Source organism: Coenobita brevimanus, chromosome 26 (assembly GCF_032717465.1).
Source record: "Coenobita brevimanus isolate Jiangsu-jjx chromosome 26, ASM3271746v2, whole genome shotgun sequence".
Classification (NCBI taxonomy): Eukaryota; Metazoa; Arthropoda; class Malacostraca; order Decapoda; family Coenobitidae; genus Coenobita; species Coenobita brevimanus.
Window position 1 is genome coordinate 9,339,854 of NC_136979.1, and position 25,648 is coordinate 9,365,501.

Consider the following 25,648-nt stretch of genomic DNA (forward strand, 5'->3'; position numbering starts at 1 on the left):
TCGGTGGGGAGAAAGTCACATCCCAGTGGCTGGAGGTGGTAGGTGTCTGAGGTGGTTGTCCGATGTTCCGGTGTGAGGTGGCGGAGGAGCATGGTCCAGTGGTGGGTGAGTGGGTTGGGCTCCTGGTGCGGAGCATAGGTGATGTGGAGGATGGAGGTGTGTGGTGTCTGCGGGAGGAGGCGGAATAGTTGAGGTGTCCCTCAGATTTGGTGCCGTTGTCCCTGGGCGGGGGACCAGATGACGCTTCGTACTTTTATCTCTGGTGGTGGTGAATGGTTTAGCTCTACTGGCTGAATGCTGGCAACAGGTGAGGTAACCGGGGTTTTATGGGAGTTCCTAGGGCAGGTGCAAATCATCTCCCTGGAGGATTGGACGAGTGGAAATTTCCATTGCGCCTGGTGCATTCTCAGTGTGATGGGGGCTGTGTTGGGTGTGGTGGGGTTTGTAGGGGGTGGCTGTGGTGATGTTGGTGGTGTGGGTGATGGTGTGACTGCATGACTGGCTGATGGGCAGGAGAGGCGGCCAAATCTGGTCATGGTGGTGGTGAGGACAAGCATGGGTTGTGAGTTGGTGGGGCCACGTGGTGCATTGGCTTGTCATGGGTGGGTGGTTGAAAGTCCTGGTGGTGGAGTATGTGGGGAGGTGGTGGGTGTGGGGTTGGTGCGTGGGGTGTGCATGTGGGGAGAACGTGTCAGCATAGGGGTGGTGGTGGGTGGTGATGTGGTGGGTCCACGTGGTGTATCGGCTGGGTGTTGGCAGTGGGTCAATTGTCTAGGTGGCGGAGTGTGAGGAATGGTGGCGGCGGTGGTGGGTGAGGCGCTGGTGTGCATGGTTTGGCACTGGTGGTGATAGGGGAGTGGGTGTGCGTGCGGGAAAATTTGGTGGGTGTAGGGGTGGTGGTGGGTGTTGTGCAGTGTCGGTGACAGGGGGTGGGTGGGGGTCTCCCAGGGGATCATCCTGCATGTCTGGTGGTGGCGGCATGGTGAAGGGAGGTGAGGTGTCAGGTGAGGTCACCGGTGATGCGTTGGGGGCCCGAGGGGGTGGTGTGGAGTGCAGAGAAGGTGAGGTGGGAGAGGTGGTTGTGGGCAAGGGGATAGGTGAAGGTGAGGAGGAGGAGGAGGGTGTAAAGTATTAAGTGTATGAGTCAAAGGAGTGTTCTGGGGTGGCGGGTGGCGGTGGGGTGGTGTGGTGGGGAGTGGAGTGGGTGCAGCCTGGGTGAGTGTTGTCTGGTGGGGCACGAAACAGTGGCACAAGATGGTTCTGCTACGTGCGTGTAGTGCCGTGATGCTGGAGTGTAATTTGATAGGGGTTGGGGACGTTGATGACGGTGTAGGACCCCTCGAATTGTGGCGAGACTTTGCTAAGGACCAGTAGCTGTGCTGCTACTACCGTGTCTCCTGTCTTGTATGGGTTGGGTGTTGTGACGTCCAGTTGTAGGTCTTGATGCCTTTGCAGGTGGTGCAGTCGTCTTTTGAGGTGGTGAAGGGGGTCGGATGAGGAGGTGGGGAGTGTGCTTGGAGGTGGTGTCGGAGGGGTAGGAGGAAGGGGGTTTCTCCAAACACCCGTTCGTGGGGGATGATTTCCTCGTCTCTTGGGCAGGTGTTCATACCCCACTGTATAATTTTAACATGAGCTGGCCAATCCTCATTGTCTGTTTCCTGTATTCGAGCCCGTGCTTGGTTAAGAAGGGTGCGGTGGCTCCTTTCACACACTCTGTTACCTTGGGGCCAGTAGGTGGAGGAGTGGGAGATCTGGTAACCAAAAATGGTGGCGAGTTCCTTCCAGATCTTGCCGGTAAATTCTGGGGCGTTGTCTGAGTGAAGGGCTTGGGGAGTATCAAAGTACAGGAAGACGTGGCAGACGAGTGCTTCGGCCACGGCCACGGCGTGGTGCTCCTTGGCCGAGCAGGCGATAAGGAATTTTGAATAGACGTTAACAAATGTGATGATGTATTTGTAACCGGCTCTGGGTGGCAGGGGCCCGACTATGTCTACAGACAACAGTTGCCATGGTTTGTGGGCGGTGATTCTTCCCGACGGCCCAGGTGTGCAGGTGATGTCTTTAACTAGTGTGCAGGCCCAGCAAGCTTGGATGATTCGTTTGGCCAGCTCAGAGGGGCCGGGCATCCAGTATATATTATTGAATACTTGTAAGAGTTTTCTTGTACCGAGATAGATGCCATTGTTGGAATGTAGGTGGCTCATTGTGTCAAAGGTGGTGTCTGTGTCGAGGACTATGTGCTCGGCCTGAGTAAACAGGTGATTGCCGTGCCTGTGGAGCTTGGAGAACACCTGAGATGGTATCCAGTGTGGGCACTCCTTATTTTGCCGTTGTTGTATGAGGTTGGGGTTGGCATTGATGGAGCTGATTGGTAAGCGGGACAAAGCGTCGGTGTCGGTGTGTAGTTTCCCTAGTCTGTAGGTGATTTCAAAATCAAACTCCTCGAGGGTCTTTCTCCACCTGATCAGTCGAGCGTTAAGGGTGTTAGATTGTCGTAGCCACTGGAGGGACTGGTGATCCGTGATGATAGTGACGTGAGTGCCGGAGAGGTAGGCTCAGAAATGCTCCAAGGCCCATATAATGCCTAGGCATTCACGTTTGGTGGCGGCATAATTTTTCTTGGCTTGGTTGAGGGTGTGGCTGGCGCAGGCGATTATGTGTTCTCGCCCCTCTTTGACCTGGGCTAGGACAGCGCCGATCGTCACTAGGGACACGTCAGTGTACAGGCGAAAGGGCAGGGTGTAGTCAGGGAATGCGACAACCAGAGCATTGATGAGTTTAGTTTTGAGTGTGTGGAAGAGTGATTCGGTCGTTAGTCCAGATGAATGGCTCACCCTTCTTAGTCAGGTCGTGAAGGGGTTTTGCAATGTTGGCGAAACCCTTTATGAAGCACCGGTAGTAGGAGGTGAGCCCGAGAAAGGCACACACGTCATGGACATCTCTTGGTAGGGAGAGGTTTGCGATGGCCCGCAGTTTGTCGGGGTCGGGAGATATGCCTTCCGCCGAGTTGATGTGGCCCAGGAAGGAGACACACCACTCAGCCAGGACGAATTTGGATGGTTTAAGTTTGAGTCCCACCTGGTGGATGCACAGGAAGACTTGCTTTAGGCGCTGGAGGTGGTTAGCCCATGTCCGGCTGAAAATTATCACATCGTCCAGGTGTGCCAGGCAGATTTCCCAGGTGAAGCCACTGAGGCGATTCCATCAGTCAAGAGAACGTGGCGAGGGCGTTGCAGAGTCCAAATGGGAGGACTTTAAACTCGTAGTGTTTACCATTACTGGTGAAAAAAAGCTGTTTTTCCTTGGTCCTCAGGGTGGACGGGGACTTGCCAACATCTCGACCTCAGATCTAATGTGGAAAACCATGATGCCTCATATAAGGAGTCAAGGGAGTCACCTATCCTGGGTAAGGAGTGGCGTCCTTGGTGGTCACGTCATTGAGTTGTCTGTAATCCACACAGAAGCGCACGGTGCCATCTTCCTTTTTGACCAGGACGATGGGCAAGGACCACGGGCTGGTGAAGGGAGAGATGACACTGGGATCGAGCATTTCCTGGACCTGCCGGTCTTCCTCAGCCCATTGTCTGGTGTTTTTCCGCAGTGATGGCGAATAGGGGGTCCTGTGGCATGGATTTCATGTGTCAGGTACGTGGTGTGGCCTATGTCTACTAGTCCTGACGAAAATAGGTCTTGGAAGTCCAGGTGGAGTTGTTGGAGGCTGTTAGCTTGGTGAGGCAAGAGGTGCTCAGTAGGGGGGGGTAGGGTAGAAGGGGAAGGGGAGGTTTTCACAAGGCTCGGCTTCCTCCATTTCTCCCACCACTAATCCTCTGGGGAGGGTGAGAGGGGTGGTGGAGAGATTGGTAATGTGTACTGCTCTGAGGTGAGGGGGGGGGGAAGAAGGTGGATGACACTAGGCAGAAGAAGGCCTCAGGTGGTAGGCTGGGAGAGAACAGGACGGAGGTTCCGGTAGGTCTGTTCAGGTATAGCCAGGCCTTGTGCTGGGGGGGAGGATGGTTAGGGTGGAAGTGATGGTTGTGGGGAAAGTGGGGTGAGGAGGAGCGGGGTGGACAGGGGGGGTGATGGGTAGGGTGGAGGACATGGTGGGGGGGCAGGGTGAGGGGGGTGGTGTGCACATGCAGAGTGGCTGAGAAGGGGGGTCTGGAGGCTTTTGGAACTGGAGATGCCGTTTGTGGCAGTCGATGTTGGCATGCAGCTTCTGTAGAAGGTCCAGCCCCAGGTAGCCATCATAGGCATAGCAGGTCGAGTCAAAGATGATGAACTTGTGTTTGGTGGATACTTGCTGGTGGGTGTCGGCTCGTAGGGCCCGGGTTTCCCCACGTATTGGCAGGGGGCCATCCCCTGCGTCTATGAGGTGAGCTGAGGTGGGGAGAAGCGGGCCAAAGGCCGAGAAGTGGCAGGAGTAGAAGTGGGTGTAGAGGCAAGATCTGGCCGCTCCCATGTCAACCAGTAGCCTCGCTTTTTCCCCATTCAATCTCATCTTGTCATAGACTGGGGGGTGGTGTTTCTGCGAGATGGTCCCCACCACTGTGGGGAGGTGTGGGGGCAGTCCTAAAAATCCAGCTATTGTAGGGCGTCTTCCTCCTCAGGCTCCACTTTCCTGGAGTCGGTGTAGTCGGTGGGCAAAGTATCATCCTTGGTGCCTTCATCGTCTAATGATGAGACTTTGTGGCACCCTTGGGTGGTTGTTCTGTCCTGGGAAGCCTTTAGCTGTTCACGAATGTCGTGGAGAGGGCAGCTGCGGCTACAGGTGGTGAATTCCCATGGGTTGATGGATATCAGATTCGGGTTTTCCTTGGGACTGGGGTGCCTCTTGGTAGGGTGCGTCCTGGGTATGGAGGGTGTTGATGAAGGGCTTGGGTCTTGGGTGGGTAGAGGGCGTCCGTTGCTTCTGGTGTTGCGCTGGTCTCTGGGTGGGGTACTTGATTACCACGCCGATGCATTGGGGGGTGGAGCAGGTAGCTAAGAGGTTCTGCATGAGCTGTACGTCCTTGTCCTATGTTAACTCCGGCACGATCTTGGAGGCAATACTTGATACAGCCTTGCCCAGGTGCAGCAGGGTGACAGCTATTTTCTCCCTGTCATTGTCAAAGCCTATGTCTAGTACTGGCTTAACCACGGACAGGTACACATTGATATCATACTGTTCAGGATCGAACGTTGGTAATTGAATGTGAGGTTTGGCCGCCATTTTGCTAGACTTCCCTGTTTGCTCCTCTTTGTTTTCTGATCGGGTCAAGAACCACTGCTGGACACCAGTGTTATGCTAGTTGTTCTTAGGTCGACCTCTCGTCCTTAGAATACTAGCTACTGAGCCGGGGTTCTCTTTCAAGATCGGAACTAGAATACACAAGAGGAACAGGGCATAAAAACTCAGCTAACCAACCTTACATGTATATTACCTTAGTTACAGTCAGTACAGTACAATGACAATAGTATACACAGCCAGGTTAGGGAGGGACCCAAATAGGCTGGTAGACTCTGACCCAGGCTGCTGTGGGTCTGGGCTGCTTATACAGTAGGTGGCGCCCACGTGTGAGAGGTAGCTCGTAAGCTGTGCCTTCCCATAGGAAGCACGGGACTATTGCCTGAGGCGGTGTCATCCGGACAGGGCTGCTGGTCGGCGTGGAGGGAGGCCCTTCCCTGGTGGGGCCTCGATGGGGAAGGTGGCCCTCTGGACTGGGGCTGAACAGGGCAAGCAGGCATGCTTGCCTTCAACTGCTCCTGGAGGAGGGCTGCCTGCTGGTGGGGCTGGGGAGGTCATGCCCCAGAGTCCTAGGGGTGTCCCTGGGTGTCTCGGGGGGCTGCAGTCACTGCAGAGTCGAGCTGCCGTTAGGAGCTGCCTGCGGCGTCTCTTTCTCGTGGAGTCCGTCAGTGGGAGGAATGTCATCCGGGTGATGGCTGCTGGGCACAGATCTCCAGGCTCGTGATGGGCCCTTGCCACAGCTCCTCTAGCTGCAACTCCTCTGGGGGGCTGTATCTGTGGGGAGAGAGAGAAGGGCGTCCCATTTGGCTCCTGGATGGGTGGTGGGCTGAACCAGGGACTTCCTCCAAGGGAGTAGTCTCAAGGGCAGTGGACAGAGGGCGTACAGTAGCCGTCCCTTCCTTCCCGGTGTGTACAGTGGCAGTCACAGCGGTTCCACAGGCCCTACAGACAACAGCCGAAGAGCAGACACTGACTGTCTCTCCCTTCCCGGTGGTACAGTTGCCATCACCACGGTGCTGCTCCCTAAGGAGGTGGCAGACAAAAGGTGTACAGTGGTCATCCCTTTCTTCCCGGTGCATACAGTGGCCATCACTGTGGTTCTGCCTTTCTCTGGGTTGTCAGCTGACGTGCATACAGTGGCCGGCACTTCCTTCCCAGTGCGTACAATGGCCATCACGGCGGGGCTGCAGGAGGCAACAGCTGAAGGGCGTACAGTGGCTGTCCCTTACTTCCCGGTGCTACAGTGGCCGTCATCGTGGTGCTGCTTGGGACTGTACTGGGACAAGTCCCACCCTGATCCTGGCAATGGCTGGCCCAGCTATGATGTAGTCTGCCGGGACAGTGTTCCTGCTGGTGGCCTTGTTGAGGGGAAGAGGGGCGCAGAGTCGTGGGGAACCACCCCTCGGTTGCGTGGGACACCCTTCTGTCTCTCCCTAAAGGTGTGGTTCCCCGGAGTTGCTGCCGTTCCAGGAGTGGTGGCTAGGTCCTGTCACTGAAGGCGGGGTTCACGCCCTCCAGCCTGCCGCTGGATGATGCCGGGTCCTGACACACGCCCTCTGGATGAGGTGCAGCAGCCAACCCTTGACGGTACCCCAACCTAGAGGTGACCTCAGTCCCAGGCCTCCCAGGGCCAGCCCCCGGACCCCAAGGCGGGACCGCTCTGACCCCACTCACTGTCAGCCCTCCACCAGGAGCAAGAAGCTGCAGGCTCAACTCCTGACACCGTTTGGCCCCAGTCCCGAGGGCCCCTCACCAGGTCGAGGCCCGAACAGAAAAGGGCCTCCCTGCACCCCAGAACAGAATTGCGCCCGGGCCGTGACGCCCCCGAGAGCTGTCCCGTGCCTTCTGCAGGAGGGCTTCCTAATAGGGCTCCCGCCAACCCCTGGGCACCACCTCAGGTAAGCCCAGACCTCAACAGCCCAGTGAAAACGCCTCAAGACCCCAGTGTCGTGCTAGGGACTAGATGGTGACAGTGACTGTAAGTGGTATAGAAACAGTGAGACAGAAACACCACCCATAAAGTGTCTCTACCCCACTTTACCCAGAGTGCTGTGTTAATAACTAAGCGCCCTAGAACAAGAGTAATATACCAGCGTGTGGCAAAGAGACCAATATACCACGCAGAGTCCAAGAAACTGAGTGTATGAACAGAGTCACCATATCTATGTGATATTTTCTTGTGTAAAACTCAGGTGCAAACACAGTGCCCACGTAATATAATATACCAATATTAACTAACCTGTCCCTATACTCCATCCACATTCAGTGTACCATTGTATGCATATTGTAAGGAAGTTGAGCTAAGGCAATGTATGTGTTAAGGTGTCTTGCCGAGTTTTTATGCCCTGTTTCTTTGTAAGTGTTCTATTTCCGGTCTAGAGAGAGGACCTCGCTCAGTCGCTGGTGTCTTCAGAACGAGAAGTCGGTCTAAAAACATCCAGCATAACATTAAGTAAAATTAATCCATTTATGTTGTGAAGGGACTTAATTTTACAGGATGAGGTATCATTCACCATTATTTCACAGTTCTCAAATTTTTTCAGTACTTTCAGAATAATCGTAATATTGTCTTATCATCAACCCTCCAGCCCTGGATATAATCACTAATCCTTGCCTGGTTTCATAAACTAACAGTTAGTCCAACATATCTTCACCTTTCAGGGTGATTTGTAGTAGTACAAAATAAATGTTGAAATTATAATACTGCGTACTCAAATAATACCTTTTGCGACATCTGCAACTTGGTTAGTTAAGAAAAAAAAAGATGCAAAAACTATTCCTACAAGTAGAAGAATAATTGTTCGGTTGGCATAAGTGCAAGAGATTGATATGATCAAATTTATTTTGGGCTAAGACTGAGTTTTGTTAAGAAAGAATTGGACAACGATTATGAAGACCAAGACATACCGCACTAATTGATGGACTCACTCGTATTTAACCCTCTCTCGGCTGAGGGAACTTTTCAACATTCTATTCCAGTTGACGCCTGGCGATTCTATTTATTTGAGATGTCAGCTTCAGTTGTGTGCAATCTCCACGGCTGCACAGGGTTCTTCTACCTTTATGGGCCCCAGAGACAGTCACGACTGTATCATCACGGTGATTGCACAATCATTGCTTTTGTTCACACACTAGTACTGAAAAAAATGCACTCTTCAGTTAAGGTGCGTTGCTCGGCCCGTTTCAAGATAATTAAGCCACCGAAGCTGAATGAATTGCAACAATTCCTTAGCAAAAAAGCATGGAAACCAAGAAAAGAGAAACCAAAGGGTGTGCAAAAAGAATGAGCTAAAGAAAAGACCAAAATTCAATCACGAGGCAACTCTACAGGCCCATGATTGCGTTATCATTCCCACTCGCACACTGTTTATAACTGACGGCAAAATATTGCATCAGATGTTTATCTGTCATTGCCCAGCAGCCTTCAGTCACACGCACACATGAGTCATGCCAGCACCACACCTCCCTCGGCCAAGCAACATTCAGCATTACAGGGCTCCTTATTGCACGAATGCAGGCGATGCTTTTTAATTTTTTTTGTTAATTCCACCCACCTTAAAGTAAGGATGGTTGTGTGGTGGAATGGATGGTTGTGTGATGGTAAAGATAGTTGTGTTGGTAAGAATGGCTGTGTGGTGGTAAGGATGGTTGTGCTGTAGTAAGGATGGTTGTGGGATGGTAGGCTAAGGATGGCTGTATGGTAGTAAGGATGGTTGTGTGGTGGTAAGGATGGTTGTGTGGTGGTAAGAATGTTGGTAAGGATGGTTGTGTGGTGGTAAGGATGGTTGTGTGGTGGTAAGGATGGTTGTGTGGTGGTAAGAATGTTGGTAAGGATGGTTGTGTGGTGGTAAGAATGTTGGTAAGGATGGTTGTGTGGTGGTAAGAACTTTGGTAAGGATGGTTGTGTGGTGGTAAGAATGTTGGTAAGGATGGTTGTGTGGTGGTAAGAATGTTGGTAAGGATGGTTGTGTGGTGGTAAGGATGGTTGTGTGGTGGTAGGAATGTTGGTAAGGATGATTGTGTGGTGGCAGGAATGTTGGTAAGGATGGTTGTGTGGTAAGCAAAACTAAGCAACGTGAACTTACAAAATAAATACGTCAGATTGATTAGTTTAAAGCAAAGTGAGGTGATTTTGAGCTGGTATGTGAGACGGCCCTATCACACAATAAAAACGATCATGAAGCAGAAATGAGAGAGAGAGAGAGAGAGAGAGAGAGAGAGAGAGAGAGAGAGAGAGAGAGAGTGACTTGCGCCCACCACTTAATCTTACGCCCTAACATTTGACTTTGCTCTGTGACTTTGACCCACGAAGGATTGCTCTTAGAATCGAATTACTTCTTTCTTACGTTATACTGATGAGTTCCACAAATTTTGGTAAGATTAAATCAACACTGTGAGCTGACCTTACCCAGTGACATTGAGCTTCTCTCTCCCTGGGACTTTCACTAACAGCTGATTTCTTTCATAATCGAATTACTTGATTCTTTCCTTCCCCTGAACTCATCCTCAAAGTTTGGTCTAAATCCAATAACAATTTTAAACTGACCATGCAATGACTTACATTTCTTCAAAACAGTAGGTCAACTTTTTGGCTAATCCTTATTCATTCCACAAAGTTTGGTACAAATCAGAAAAAAAAAAAAAAAAAGAATCTTACATTTCACTTGCTAACACACAGACACACACGTGGAATGTTAACCTTGGCCTTACACTGATTGCTCCCAAAACAGTCTCCTTCGTTTTTGCTTTGCCTTCAACACCTACACCAAGTTTAGTTTAAATCGGATAAAAATTGTTTCAAGTTGACCTTCCTAGACCAAACTTTGACCCAGCCCAGCGAACTTGACCTTTGACCTTGTGTTCTCAAAAAATAGGTCAGCTCCTTATCTGACCCTCAACACTTCCACCAAATTTGGTAAAACTCGGATAAAAACTGTCTGAGTTATTTTGCTTGCACGCACACGCACACACACACACACACACACGGCATCGTCGGATGTGGACGTCTGTACCGGCGCTCCATACAAGCTCAACACGGCCAGAGGCATTACCTAAATAAGTATCTTTGAATGAGTCAAGCTCTGTACCAGGTTAGACTAAATGATTTTTCATTATTAAAAGGAAAAGAAATAATAAGTTTAAATAAGACTGGTTGAAACAACAAAGAACCACGATGCGTTGAGTCAGCTGGGTTTGTTTATACTACAGAAAGACCGGGAAAGCGTGAACACTGTAAGTACATACTCTGTTCATTTAGTATTACAAAATGGATACATACTTCAGTAAAACAAATTTGGAAAAGAAAAGGGATAAAAGTAAAAAGCAAAATGATGATTTCTACCAAGAACTGGTTGAAGTGGAGACTCACAATAGACTGGTTGAACGTGTACACAAACTAGAAATGGCTTTCCAAAATGAAATTGATGAAATAAAGAAGCAAATGCACTTGCAAAAGGAAGAGATAGATAAACTGGGAAGGGAGGCCAATAAGAAAGACACAACCATCAGTGAACTAACAGTGGAATTGAATACCCTTAGGAAGAAAGTGAGTGAAATGGCAAGTACAGTAGTTAATCACGAGAGTGTTATGGAAGAGTTAAAAGATGACACAGAGACAATTAGACAAGCAAGCAGTCTTATGGACCAGAGCAGTGATATTGAGGAGAAGATAACACAGGTGAATGAAGCTGTGCAAAGTTACAAAAATGATGTAGAAACCACGTATGCTGAAATGGTGAAAGTAAAGAAAGACTTGGAAACAAGGGTGGAGGAAAAAAGCATTAAAAAGGAAGTGAAAAGAATAATCCAAAACAATCCAAAGTTAGTCAGAGATTCAGTAGAGATAAACAAATCAATAGTAATCACTGGTATAGAAGAGGAAGAAATTAAAAACAAGATCACTAGAGACAAAAAGGAGATGGCAAATGTAATGAGCTTACTGAAAGAAGTATCAGAGGAAATCTGTAGTAAAGACATAAAGGAACACAAAAGGTTAGGGAAATACGAGAAAAGCAAGACAAGACCTCTAAAGGTGACTTTCCAGAGTGTAAACACTGTGGAAGAGATACTAAAAAATGCAAAGAATCTTATGGAAAAAGAGGAGTTCAAAAATGTATGGATAAAAAGATGCCTAACACAAGAGGAACTGGAATTACTGAAAGAGAAAAGGGAGGAAGCAAAAACAAAAAATGAGGGAAGATCAGAAGAGGACAAGAAGAAATTTTTTTACAAAGTAATAGGATTGCAGGTACGAAAGTGGTACACAAACAGGATGGAAGAAAAAGGAGGAAGTTAGTAGAACCATGTCATGACAAGTATATAAACAAGATGATAAAGTTGATGTACTCAAATGTGGATGGAATGGTATCTAAATTACTAGAGATGAATGATTATGTCAGAGAAAATGAACCACAAATAATATGCCTAACTGAGACAAAATTAACACCAAGGATATCCAATGACATACTAAACTTAGAGGAATACAATATATGGAGAAGAGACAGAAATTTAAAAAAAGGAGGAGGAATTATAATATTAGCTAAGAAAAATCTAAAAGTCAAAGAAATAAACCTAGATATACCATCACAAGTAGAACTGATTGCAGTAGAGATCGACACATCTGAAGGTAAAGTAATTGTAGCCAATTTGTATATGCCACCCAAATCAAACACATGGGAAAGAGACGAATATGAGGACCTAGCAGAGAGTACAATTCAGAGTATAAGATCCTTGCTACATAAAATGGAAGAGAAATCGGAAAGAATTATACTAACTGGGGATTTCAATACAAATATAAATTGGAATACTCTAGATATAAATAGCCAAGAAAGCTGCTGGGACCAAAAGCTCCTGGATCTCGTACAAGAGTTTTTCTTAACGCAACATGTGAGGGAAACCACTAGAAAAAGAGGACTTGATGTACCTTCAGTGCTAGATCTAATATTTACTAGGCAAGAAAATGACATTGACAGTTTAATATATCACCCTCCACTCGGCAAAAGCGATCATGCAGTACTAAATTATAACTTCAGGATAGCATATGACATAGTAAACAGCACTGACAGTTACAAAAAGAGACTAAACTATAAAAAGGGAAATTATCAAGACCTAAAGAAGTATTTCTTAGAAGTTGATTGGGAAAATGAGCTTAGAGGACAAGATTTAAATGCTGTATATAAAAATTTTTGTGAATTTTATGAAATAGGAGTCCAGAATTACATCCCACAGCACAAAGAAGCAGAGAAGAAAATACAGAAATGGTTCAATACAGAATGTAAAAAATCTAAAGAAAGAAGAGATTTGTTGTGGAATAGATACAGAAGACACAATAGTGAAAGGGCATATAATAATTACAAACAGGCAAGAAACGACTATACAAGAATAAGGAGGGAAGCCCAAAAACAGTTCGAGGAGGATATAATAAATAAAAGTAGTGATCAACCAAAGCTGTTTTACAGCTATATCAGAAGCAAAACCAAAGTAAAAGATATAATACAATCCATCACGGACGAGGGAATCACTGATACACAAGAGAAAGATATTTGTGAAGCACTAAATAAGAATTTCCAATTAGTTTTTACAGAAGAAAAAAATTTTGAGAGAGACTATGTGGAACACGCATGTCCACACATACTACCAGATATACAAATAGCAGAAAAAGTAATACAAGAGGAGTTAAGTAGATTAGACAGAGGAAAAGCAAGTGGTCCTGATGAAATTTCATGTTGGGTGTTACGAGAATGTGCAAATGAGTTAAGTAAACCATTATTTTTAATTTTCAAGAAATCTCTGAGTCAAGGGAAACTACCTGATATTTGGAAAAAAGCAAATATAGTCCCCTTATTCAAGAAAGGAAATAGACAAAATCCTCTCAACTACCGACCAGTATCACTGACTAGTGTTGTAAGCAAGGTATTAGAAAAACTTATAAGAAAAGCTTGGGTAAATCATCTAGAAAAACACAGTATGATAACAGAAAGACAGTTTGGTTTCAGAAAAGGAAAATCATGTGTTACTAATCTGTTGAGCTACTATGACAGAGTAACAAACACAATACAGGAAAGGGAAGGATGGGTGGACAGTATCTATTTAGATTTCAAGAAAGCTTTTGACACAGTACCATACCAAAGACTTTTATGGAAGCTGTACCATCAAGGAGGAATTCGAGGCAAACTGTTTTGTTGGATGCAAGACTTTCTCATAAAAAGAGAAATGAGGACAGTACTAAGAGGAAACTATTCATCATGGAAAGAAGTGACTAGTGGAGTACCACAGGGTTCAGTGCTGGCACCAATCATGTTTTTAGTGTACATAAATGATATAAACAGTAACACTGGAAATGAGAGCTATCTGAATATGTTTGCAGATGATGCAAAAATACAAAGAAGAATTACTAGCACAGACTCTTGTAGGGAGCTACAAGAAGAATTAAATAAACTTCATGAATGGAGTAGTACATGGCAAATGGAATTCAGTGTGGACAAGTGTCATGTAATCAAGTTTGGTAAAAGTGGAAAAAGACCTGATTGGGATTATAAGTTAGGAAATAAAACCCTATACACATCAGAAAGAGAGAAAGACCTAGGTGTGATTATCAATAACAGACTATCTCCGGCTGACCACATCAGCGAGAAGGTACGGAACATGTATACACTGCTTGCAAATATGAGAATAGCATTCACATACATAAATGAAGACATGCTAAAAAGGATAATAACATCATTCATTAGACCAACCCTGGAATATGCATCAGTAGTCTGGAGTCCTCATCTCAAAAAGCATATAGACAAGATTGAAAAAGTTCAAAGGGCCGCTACAAGATGGATACCAAGCTTAAGGGACCTAAGCTATGAAGAAAGACTAAATAAACTGAATCTACCAACACTACAGGAGAGAAGGAAAAGAGGTGACATGATAATACTATATAAGTGCATATCAGGAAAGGAGAAAATAGACATAAATGATTACTTAACATATGGAGAAGCATCAGCAAGAGGACACTGCAAAAAACTGCATAAGAAGAGAGGTGATAAAGACGTAAGGAAATTCAGTTTCCCAAACAGAGCAATTGATCAATGGAATGCACTACCGAATGAAATAGTGTGTGCCAAAACAATTCAGAAATTTAAGGATATGTACGATAAATATGGTCTAAGACACGGGACAATACGAGCTTTACTCATTCCTGTAAAGATACAATTAGGTAAGAACAATTAGGTAGGTAAGAACACACACACACACACACACACCGAGCAAAACAGCGCTTGCCCTCCCTTCTCGAGCTTGGTTGTAAATACTCGTATCATAAGGGTTATGGTGAGGTGAAGCAAGGGAAGCACTTTCTTTCAGTTGATTCAGACAAACTATTAATTATCGTCATCTTCATTTAAGTCCTGATTCCCACCTTAGAAATGTGATGAGGTGAATCGTAGAAATAAACTAGAGGGGCACTCAGTGAAGCGCATCTCTCCGACAAGGGCAATGTAATTTCCAAGCCACTCATCATAATGGGTTAGGTTTTATCATCACTGATTAGGGTTTCACGAAATATGTGTTCCGAATCCAGAGTCTGTAATACGATCCGGATCTGTCCCAAAAGTTAACCGATTGTTCCCTGGGATATGGGTTATCTACCTACCAAATTTGGTCTAAATCTCTCTGATAATTTTTGAGTGAACTGCTAACAGACAAACAACAAACAAACAAACAAACAGGGGTGAAAACATTCCTTGTCGGAGAGAATTAAGGTAAAGAGCAAGTTTAGGAGGAATATGTAAAAAGACAGCCAAAGAAATGGGGCCACGCATTGCTTCACACATCATGAAAGCCTGCAATATCTTCTCTCCACCTGAAAACCAGCAAACACCTGTGCGTTTTATCTACTGAATTAGCTCCACTCATACCTGTTGGATAGACTTTTGCCGTTGAGTTGCATATTAACTTCTTTACTCCGTTTTATTTTATTGTTGTTAGTAGCATTACTGTTACTGCTGTTACTACTACTACTACAACTACTACTATTATTACTAGTACTACTACTACCCGGATGTTAATAAGCGTTTTTGGAGCATAACATGCTCATGTACGAATTTTCTTTTGGGAGTTACGACTGATGAAGAAGGAAAGAAAGAAAAAAATTAACATAATATTTTTACAAACTAAGTTTGCGACTCCTATGAAATATTAGCAGTACTTTCAGAGTGCCTTTGAACTTAAACAGCGAAGGCCTTTTAGTTTGTACGCATAAGGTTGGGCTTCACAAGCTTTTTTGTGCTTGGGCTCCTATGATTTATGTACATGACTTCATCAGAACATGAGCCATCCCGACATAGTATTATTGATACTATAAAGCGACTTTTAACTGTATGATAATTAATCTACCTATCTATTGTCAGATGGCTTCTTAATCCCGTAAGGGTGGCCATAAACAAATCTCCTTCACGTTGCCCTGTCATCTGCCATTTGGCTGCCCTCCCTCAAACTCAACACCCTCTCTCATATATCTCTCCACTCCATCCCTCTACATTATCCTTGGTCTTTCCCTATCCCTCTTCCCCTCCATCTCGCTCACATACACTCTCCTAGTTAGTCTCTCATTCTCTATTTCTCAAAGAGATGCTCTTAGGCCTCAGTCACAACCACATCAGTATCGCAACCCTTGACGTCCTCATTTGTCAGGCTGTCTCTGTGTAACTCCACATGCTTCCCTGAAATAACTCATTTCCACTGCTCTCACGCTTGGCTTGTCTCCTTCCAACAGGATCTAAACTTCACTTCTTATGGATCATATTGCTGTCATGCAGCGATTTTTTTTGCTTCCATGCTAACTTCCCTATTCTTTATCAGTGCTTTCAGTGAACCAGCAACTTTTTTACCTTGCTGTGCCCTTTCAAATACTCCATCATCTAAACTTCCAGCCTTACTCATCACACTCCCCAAGTATATAACTGACACTCACAATCTCATTTCCTCACCATACAGTCTTATTATTCATACATGACTTCATTTCCCTCAGGGAACATTACTTTTATATGCATTCACATTTAGACCAATTTTCTGCATAAGGTTACAAACTTATTCACCAAGCCTTGCAGCTCACATTCATCTTCACTTAACAATACAGTATTATTAGCAAACAACAGTAAAGGAAGTTTCCAAACCCTAACTTTTGTCATTAGAGACACTCCAACGTGTACTGTCCTATCTCTTTCATAGATCCATCCATATACAAAGTGAACAACCATGGGGACATGACACACCACTGCTTCAGTCCAACACTCAGATCAAAGAACTCACTTATTCCGCTATCCACACGCACTGCAGCCGTAGTGCCGTCATACATAATTTCCCATCTGCTCCTTATATTATTATTACCTTCCTTCCACATTCCTTGTCTGTCCACTGTTATATGGTTTCCTCAGATCAGTGATGGCAGCATAAAACTTCTTTCCCTTCTCTAGCTAACTCTTCCACTAAACGTCGTAGAACTAATATCTGATCTTCGCAGTCTCTTAATCCTTTCCTAAAACCCTCCTGTTCTCCTCCAATTAATTCCTCGTTTTACCCAAACTCTATCGATAAGTATCTTGCCATATATTTTTCCTACACACCGAAAAGACAAATACTTGTATGATTGCCTCACATCTTTCTTCCCCTTTTCCTTTGTATAGAAGAATAAATATTATACCTGGCTTCCAATCTTCCATGACCCTACCTTCCTCTCAGGCCAATATGCACACCTTTTATTCCCATCCACCAACTTTCCCACGAATTTGACCACACACTCTATCAGTTCCTGGGGGTTTCACCATGTTGGCTTTCTTCGCTGCTTCTAATATTTCCATCTTACTAAACTTTTCATCTCTGCTCACCCTTCCTTTTCTCCTAGTCATTTCCCAATCACTTATATTTACACAGCTTTAGGTTTCTATATTCATCAGCTCCTTGGAGCATTTTTTCCATCCTGCACATTTTTTCTTCCCTTCGCCAGCATTCTGCCACTTTTGGCTTTCACTCTTCTACTGCCTCCTTTATGATCCTGCCTTACCTTCTTGACCTCCATCCAAAAACAGTTACTCATATCCTCTCCACTTTACATTCAGATTTCTTCCAAGCCACTCTTTTCTATACTCTCTCGCTCGTACCAGTAATTTCACCTTTCCCCTTCTCTACATAATAGGTCTCTGCCACAGCTGTTTCACTTAGCATTCCACTATGCAATTACTTGTATTCCCATTACGTCTTCTCTTCCCAGGGCTGGGCAGTAATTAAATAAGTTTGTATTTCAATACATTTGTGTATTTAGAACTGCTTTTATAAATACATTGTTTTTCATGTATTTAAATATAGTATTTAAATACTGTAATGAGTATTTAAATACGATATGTTTAAATCATCAAAATATAAAAAGGTAAATACTTTTTTATCAGGTAATTTGGCAATAAACCCGTCCAACTACCGGGCAACCTTGAACGGTGAACACGGTGTGAGTCACGAGTTCAGTTTCATCAGTCAGGGTTGCCAGGTCTGGCATAATTATGCTAGATTGGCTTATTTCGGCAGCGGTTGGCATGAAAATGTCTATTCCATATGCCAGGAATTATACAAAGGATGATGAAATCATAGGCTATGTAACACCTCCCCACAAAGAAAAAGAAATTTACAAAGGAAATTTCTTATTACTCTAAAACAATCTGTCTAAAGTCTAGATAAGCAATCTGCAATAATATTTTCTTTCCCCTTGACATGTTGTATGTCTAATGAATACTCCTGAAGAAGTAGACTCCATCTTGTCAATCTCTGATTTTTATCTTTAAACTTACAAAGGAATTTCAGTGGGTTATGATCGGTATAAATGACTATGGGGTCAAAACCAGAACACAAATAAAATGAAAAATGTTGTAACCCCAAAATCAAGGCCAAAAGCTCTTTCTCAATAGTGGAGTAGTTCTTTTGAGGTGGAGTGAACTTCTTACTGTAATAAGATACAGGGTGTTCAATACCCTGATCATCCTCTTGCAGCAAAACAGCCCCAGCTCCTGTATCACTTGCATCAACATTCATCTTAAAAGGCTTAGCAAAATTTGGAGTAGCGAGCGCTGGCTGACTTAATAGAATACCTTTAAGTTTACCGAAAGAGGATTCACAGTTATCGGTCCAGTCAAATTTAACTCCCTTTTTCAGTAGGTCTGTAAGTGGTGATACAAGAATTGAAAAGTTAAGAACAAATCTCCTGTAATAACCTACCATCCCCAAAAATCTTTGCAGCTCTTTCCTACCATTAGGTCTGGGAAGATCACTTATAACCTGAACCTTAGCTCCTGGTGGTGCAACATGTCCATCACCAATTACGTACCCAAGGTACTGAACTTTAGCTTGACCAAACTCACACTTTGATAAATTAGCTACAAGATTAGCCTGAACCAAACGCTCAAGAAATTTACTGACATGGCATAGGTGATCTTTCCAGTTGTCACTGAAGATTAATACATCATCAATATAAACAACACACCCTGCCAAACCCTCTGTTACAACATTCATGAGCTTCTGAAAAGTGGCTGGTGCATTCTTCATACCATATGGCATTACAGAACATGCAAAAGTCTTTCCTAGTGTTACAAAACATGAGATCTCCCTAGCACGTTCAGTCATAGGTACTTGCCAGTATCCCTTTAACAAATCAAACTTACTTTTGTACCTAGCCTTTCCGATCTTGTCTATGCAATCTTCCACGCGAGGGAGAGGGTAAGTGTCTGTTTTGGTTATCTGATTAACACGTCTGTAGTCAATGCAAAGCCGCTATGATCCACCTGGCTTAGGGACTAGAGTGACAGGAGAACTCCACTCGCTCTGACAGGGCTCAATCATCTTGTGGTCCAACAGGTAGCCAAGCTCCTTCTGGATGAGAGGAAATTTCACTGGGTTCACACCGTAAGGAGGCAATTTAATTGGCTTTGCGTCTCCAACATCGACATCATGCATCAACACAGTGGTTCTTCCTGGAGTGGCACGGAACACTTGCGGGTACCCCTGCAGTAATGCCGAAAACTCCTGCCTTTCCTCGGGAGGTAGATGAGAAAGCTTAGTCTGGAGATCATTCATGATATCAGGATTCTTCCCCAAACTATCACTCAGGCTCATGCTACATGGGAGAACTTCACTTGCAGTCTCGGGTGGAACAGCTACAGTGCAGACTGGGTTATTTTCGTCCCGCCTGTGATATAACTTGAGCATGTTGATGTGACAAAGTTGCTTGTTCTTTCTACGATCTGGTGTGGCGATGACATAGTTGACATCACTGAGTTTCTTCTCCACGAAATAAGGACCACTAAACTTGGCTTGAAGAGGTTGCCCATGCACCGGTAGCAGAATCAAAAGCTGATCTCCTGGCTGAAAGTGGCGTAACCTGGACTTCTTATCATACCAAGTCTTCATCTTCTCCTGAGCAGCTCCTAATTCTCTCTTGCCAGCTGTAAAGCAGTGGACAGCCGTTCTTTGAACTTCATCACATACTCCAGCAGGTTGACGTCATCTTCCTCCGACAGCCAGCATTCCTTGAGTAGCTTAAGGGGTCCTCTTACTTCATGGCCAAACAGTAGTTCAAAGGGTGAGAAGCCCAGTGATTCATTTGGAGATTCTCTTGCGGCAAATACAACGAATGGAAGACCTTTATCCCAGTCTTTCTGATGTTCCAAACAGTATTTCTTGAGCATCGATTTGAGTGTTTGATGATATCTCTCCAACGCTCCTTGGGTCTGGGGATGGTAAGCTGAAGACGTGATCTGGGTGATGCCTAACTCTTTCAGAGACTGCTTGAAAACATTTGACATGAAATTACTTCCCCGGTCTGACTGTACCTCCTTGGGCAGACCAAACTTTGTGAAAAACCCTAGCATTTCCTTAACCACGTTCTTTGCTGAGATATTTCTAAGTGGAATGGCTTCAGGATAACGAGTAGCCATATCAATCAGGGTCAACACATAGGCAAATCCTGAAGAAGTCTTAGGAAGAGGGCCCACAATATCCACCAACACACGGGTGAATGGCGCCTCAAAAGGAGGAATTGGAACTAGAGGTGCAACCTTTTCGGTCTGATTACACTTCCCCACAACTTGACAGGTGTGACAAGACTTACAATACCAGGAAACATCCCTGAAGATACCTGGCCAGTAGAAGTGTTTCAAAATGCGTGCCACAGTCTTCCTCACTCCAAGGTGTCCTGCCAAACTGGAATCATGAGCCACTCTAATGATATCCTGCCTACAAACACGAGGGATGACAACTTGATGTACAACCTCCCATTCACAGTCGGCTGATGCTGTTGGGGGTCTCCACTTCCTCATAAGTACTCCTGACTTTATATGATAACAAGTAGAAGCACCAGCTGATTCTTCCTCACTGCAAGCAGAGTTAGCTAGACCTTTCAACTCAGGGTCAGCAACCTGCAACTCAACCAACTCTTGACGAGACAAATTATCAACACTACGGGGTACTGCCTCATCTGGTGAGTGGTCCAAATTAGCAAGAAAAGTGTCAGCTAGGATAATATCATCATCATCATTATCCTCTAAGTCACCAGTAACTTTAGACTTAGCCCTAGTCACAGCACATGCAGAGAACACATCAGGGACATCACAATCCTGGGTCGCAGCCACTGGCTCACTAGACAGCTGAGGAGCTGGACACACTTGACTTCCACCAATATCATTTCCAAGTAAGAAAGTTACACCTGACATTGGGAGTGTCTCAACCAACCCAACCATAAAGGAACCATTAACAAAACCAGACTCTAAATTCACTCTGCACAGAGGGACAGAGAAGTAATTATTTCCTACACCTTGTAAGATTACAGTTTCATCAGAGGAATTAACATTAGAGCCTAGAACACTAGTCAGCATAAGGGATTGGCAAGCACCTGTATCACGATATATTTTAACTGATTTCCTGTCATTACTGTCCAGAGGACTGACAAAACCATCAGACAGGAAGTTAGCACATGAACTCTTGAAAGTGTCACCCACGTTACTGCTCAAAAGAGGAGCTCCATCATGAGAATTTAATTTACCCCTCAAAGCAGGTTCAGTTAACTCAGTTAAAGAATTCTGGGAACTCTCAAGGGTGGACACTAGACCAATTGACTGAATATTTAAAGACTCCTTTTTGTTCACATCACACTGTCTCCTGAAACATTTCTCCGTAGTATGACCAAGCTTACAATAAGTACATTTACTTTTCTGAAATCTAGAGGTGGAGCTGGTATTTACTTCCTGAGAAACATCATCTTTATTCTCTTTCCTGTTACCTGTACTCTGAGTAGAGGCAACGTACTTACTCTCAGCTTTCCTTTTTTCTTTAGAATATCTCTTGTGAGTGAGAACATATTCATCAGCTAAAACTGCAGCATCAGACAAATTATCTATTCTTCTCTCATCAAGATATAGGCTTACATCATTATTAATACACCTTTTGAAGTCCTCCAGCAAAATCATCTGCTTAAATTTATCAAAATCAGAATTTACATTCTTAGAATTTAACCACTGCTCTAACAGATCTTCTTTGATTTTTGCATACTCAACATGGGATTGCTTATCTTGCTTATAAGTTGTCCTAAATTTTACTTTATAGGCTTCAGGAACAAGCTCATAGGCCTTAAGAATCAAGCTCTTAACTTCCTCATAATTATCAGATTGATCCTGAGGCAAAGATGCATAAGTTACTTGAGCTTTACCGGTGAGAACAGTTTGAAGGAGTACTGGCCAATACTCTTTGGGCCAATTAAAACCTGTAGCTACCCTCTCAAACAACTGAAAATACTTTGTTAAATCAGAGTCATTAAAAGGAGGGACAAGTTTAACATTTTTAGCCACATCAAAATCATCAGAGCTAGATGATCCAGTTCCACCTTGTTTCATGCGATACTCATTTTCTGCCTGAATCCTGGCAAGTTCAATTTGTGCCTGAGCCTGTGCCTGTGCCTCCTGAATACGAGCCTGAGACTCTGCCTCCTTAGCACGTGCCTGAAACTCAGCCTCCTGAATACGAGCCTGAGACTCCGCCTCCTTAGCCTGAGACTCAGCCTCCTTAGCACGTGCCTGAAACTCAGCCTCCTTAACACGAGCCTCCTGCAGAGCTAGCTGTAACTTAGCTATTTCAATCTGCATTTGCTCATTTGGAGGAGTTACATTAAACAAGCTTTTATTAATCATGCCAACAATTTGATCTTTAGAATGATGAGAGTGAACTGCAATTCCCAATTGCTGAGCAACAAGCTTAAGTTCATTCTTTGTTCTGTTTTCTACATCACACACTGTTTGCACATTTGACAAAAAATCTTTGGCTTCATCAAGAGTAGTAATAGTAGACATCATGAATAAATCACAGTCACAAAATATCAAGCAATATCCTTATGATAATATCCTGAATATCCTGATAAGAGGTCGCCAAATTTATGTTACGGAACAGAGAAAACTGTCCCGCAAAGTTCCAGGTTCAAAACAAAAGAGTTAGGTAAAATTACAAGTTAAAGTTTAATGCTCAAACTAACAACTAAACATTCAGGACTCATAAGGATAATGTAATGGCAAAAAACAGGTTAAATATATGGTTAACTGCAATAGCCTCTCTTACACGAAATTAGCAAGAGTAAATTTATCTAAGTCAGCCCTGATAAAATGAGAAAGCCGGCTAATGCTCAGTGAATGCAAGATATATTATTACAGATACAAAATATTATCAAAAATGGCTGACACCCAAAACACATGAATCACAAAAACCTTACTAGGCCTAAGAATTAACACCTTATGCTATACAGTACAAGAAAAAATGTAATAACAGTTATACTCAAATTACACAGCTGCTAGATGGTTGGAGACTTCCTGAGCACTCACAATAATAACAACTGTACAGGGGAGGACAGAGATGTGAGCAAAATGAGGAGTAGATCTAAGTGGCAATTAATGCAGAGACTGAGCTCATTATATAGGGGCTGGCAGAGCTTGATACAACTTGTAAGAAGGACGCGCAAATGAAGCCACAGGGGACAAAGAGTTGACAATCCTGCTCTGAACAACAGAAAGAACGACTTACTCTACTATAAGGGTAGAAGGGGGGAGTGAGGTAGAACACGCTCGTGATCAAACATGCAGCATACTGTACGTTAGAATTACACAAAGGATGATGAAATCATAGGCTATGTAACAGTGTATATACAGACGCAGCTGCATCCATAGCCGGGAAAATGAAGAGACTCATTGCATGGATTAAGAATCATTAGCATAAAAAAGTGAGTTCAGAGTTGCATGAGATATTGAATGATGGCATCAAAGTAATCATCTTTATAAAGTCAAGGCTACTTAATGCTCGCCTGTTTCACAGGATGTGCGAAGGCTATTTTTAGACTTTTCCAGTCCGTTGCTTGGCCAGGCCAGTCCTCACCATGCCCGACAAGAGAGCGACTTCTCCCACCTCTGCTCACGCCTTCGACCCGTTGAGGGGGGCATCTTGCAGCAGATCAAAGTCGCCGAGAGCCGAGAATATCGTGGGAACCGTGAATTGGTTCAACGTGAAGGCTGGGTACGGGTTCATCAAGCGCCGGGACACTGGCGCTGATGTTTTCGTGCACAGACTTGGGATCGTTGCTCCAAATTCACGGCACCTCCAACGCTCTCTAGGCGAGGGTGAGACGGTGGAGTTTCGTCTCCTTCAGTCTTCCAGAGGTCCTGTGGCTAGGGATGTCTCTGGGCTGGGAGGTGTTGCTGTGCAGGGCTCTGCCTATGCATGGCGACGCCCCACGGCTCGGAGGCGCCGGCCTAAGGGTCCTGGAAGCTCTAGGGAGATCAACACCATCGTTGCGATGTGCATCGCGACGGCAGAAGCTTTTAGTGGGGGTGACAAGGAGGCTTTGCGCGTTCTCCTCCCTCAAATCTTTGAGGAGAACGGGCTCCCACGCCTTGCCATCCCTCGGAGCTTTGCTGGTGATGCATATTCCGCCCCTCGTCAGAAGCGTCAGGCCCGGCAGCTGCAGCCACCACGACCCCGCAGTACACTGCGGAAACGGCTGCAGCTTGATGCCCCTCTCAACAGGGCAACTGGCTCTTCCCTGATCACCAACCCAGAACCGACAATGGACATGGAAATTGGATCTACTATCGTCGAGGTCCACCCTCCGCCGTCAGCAGCCGAGGGAGGACGGGCCGCTTCTCCCGTCCCTTCAGTCCATCTGGACGTTGAGGGCCCTCCTTCCTCGGTGCCTCCATCTGCTGCTGAGAGCTTGGCGGACCTCACAGAGTGTGCTGCATCTCCTGTCGTTCCACGATCTTCTCCATCTTCACCTCCTGCTAAGAAGAAGAAACGGAAGGGCAAGGGCAAGCGTAAGAGTAAGGGCGACCCTCCACCTATTGCCCAGCGTATTGCCGACGCCCTTACGACCATCGATGCCTCGACGGCCACCCACCTGGCCTCGGCTACTGACTCTGACCTCCAGGAGGTGCTGCTTGATTTCTTCACCCCTGCTGACCCCGACGACCCTTCAGCTCCTCTACTTCGCCAGCTGTACGTCGACCTCAGGGAGGCGTACCTCGATCAGAACATCTCTGGCGACTTGGAGTCCCGCTTGTTTGCTGCCCTGGCTCACGAGCTTCCTCGCTTTGCTGTACTAGAGTATATTGTTACTCGGCTGCTCTCTTAAGAGCTGACTTGTTTTATTACCACACTTCTCTGACGGGCTCTCTGTTTGCCTGTGTCCCCACCATTGTTGTGAGGCGAATCTTAACACACACACACACAGCACACTGAGCTATTACTGCACGCAGAGGTGCGCTGGATGTCGAAAGGGAGGGTACTCGCTTGGTTATTCGAGTTGCGAGATGAGGTAGGCTCCTTTTCATCAGAACATGGATCTCCTTTTGCCATGTTTTTTTAAAACACTACTTGGCTTGTACAAGTGACATGTCTTGCAGATATTTTTAGCACACTGAATGAGTTAAATTTGTCTCTGCAGGGCAGTGACAAACATTCTCAACTTATATGATAAAGTTGGTGGTTTTCAAAAGAAAATAGAATTGTGGAAGGAGATATGCTCAGAACTGTGGAAGGAGATATGCTCAGGGGAAGATTTTACGTGTTTTCCTAGCACAGATGCTTATTTTTCCAGTAGAAATTATGAGAGTGACTGTGAAACCAGTTGCTGTGGAACATTTAACCTTATCTGTGCTTTTAAATCTTACTTTCCTGATATACATGAGAGATCTGTACAGCTAGATCGAGTTAAGAATCCATTCCTCCTGTCTGAAAACAATATGAAGAAGCTTCCCATTTGCCTTCAGGAAGCACTGTTAGAAGTGTGTTCAGATCGTGGCCTCAAACTGCTAATTGAATGCTTAACCTTCACACGATTATGGAGCTGGGTAAAGAAGGAGCACCCTGCCC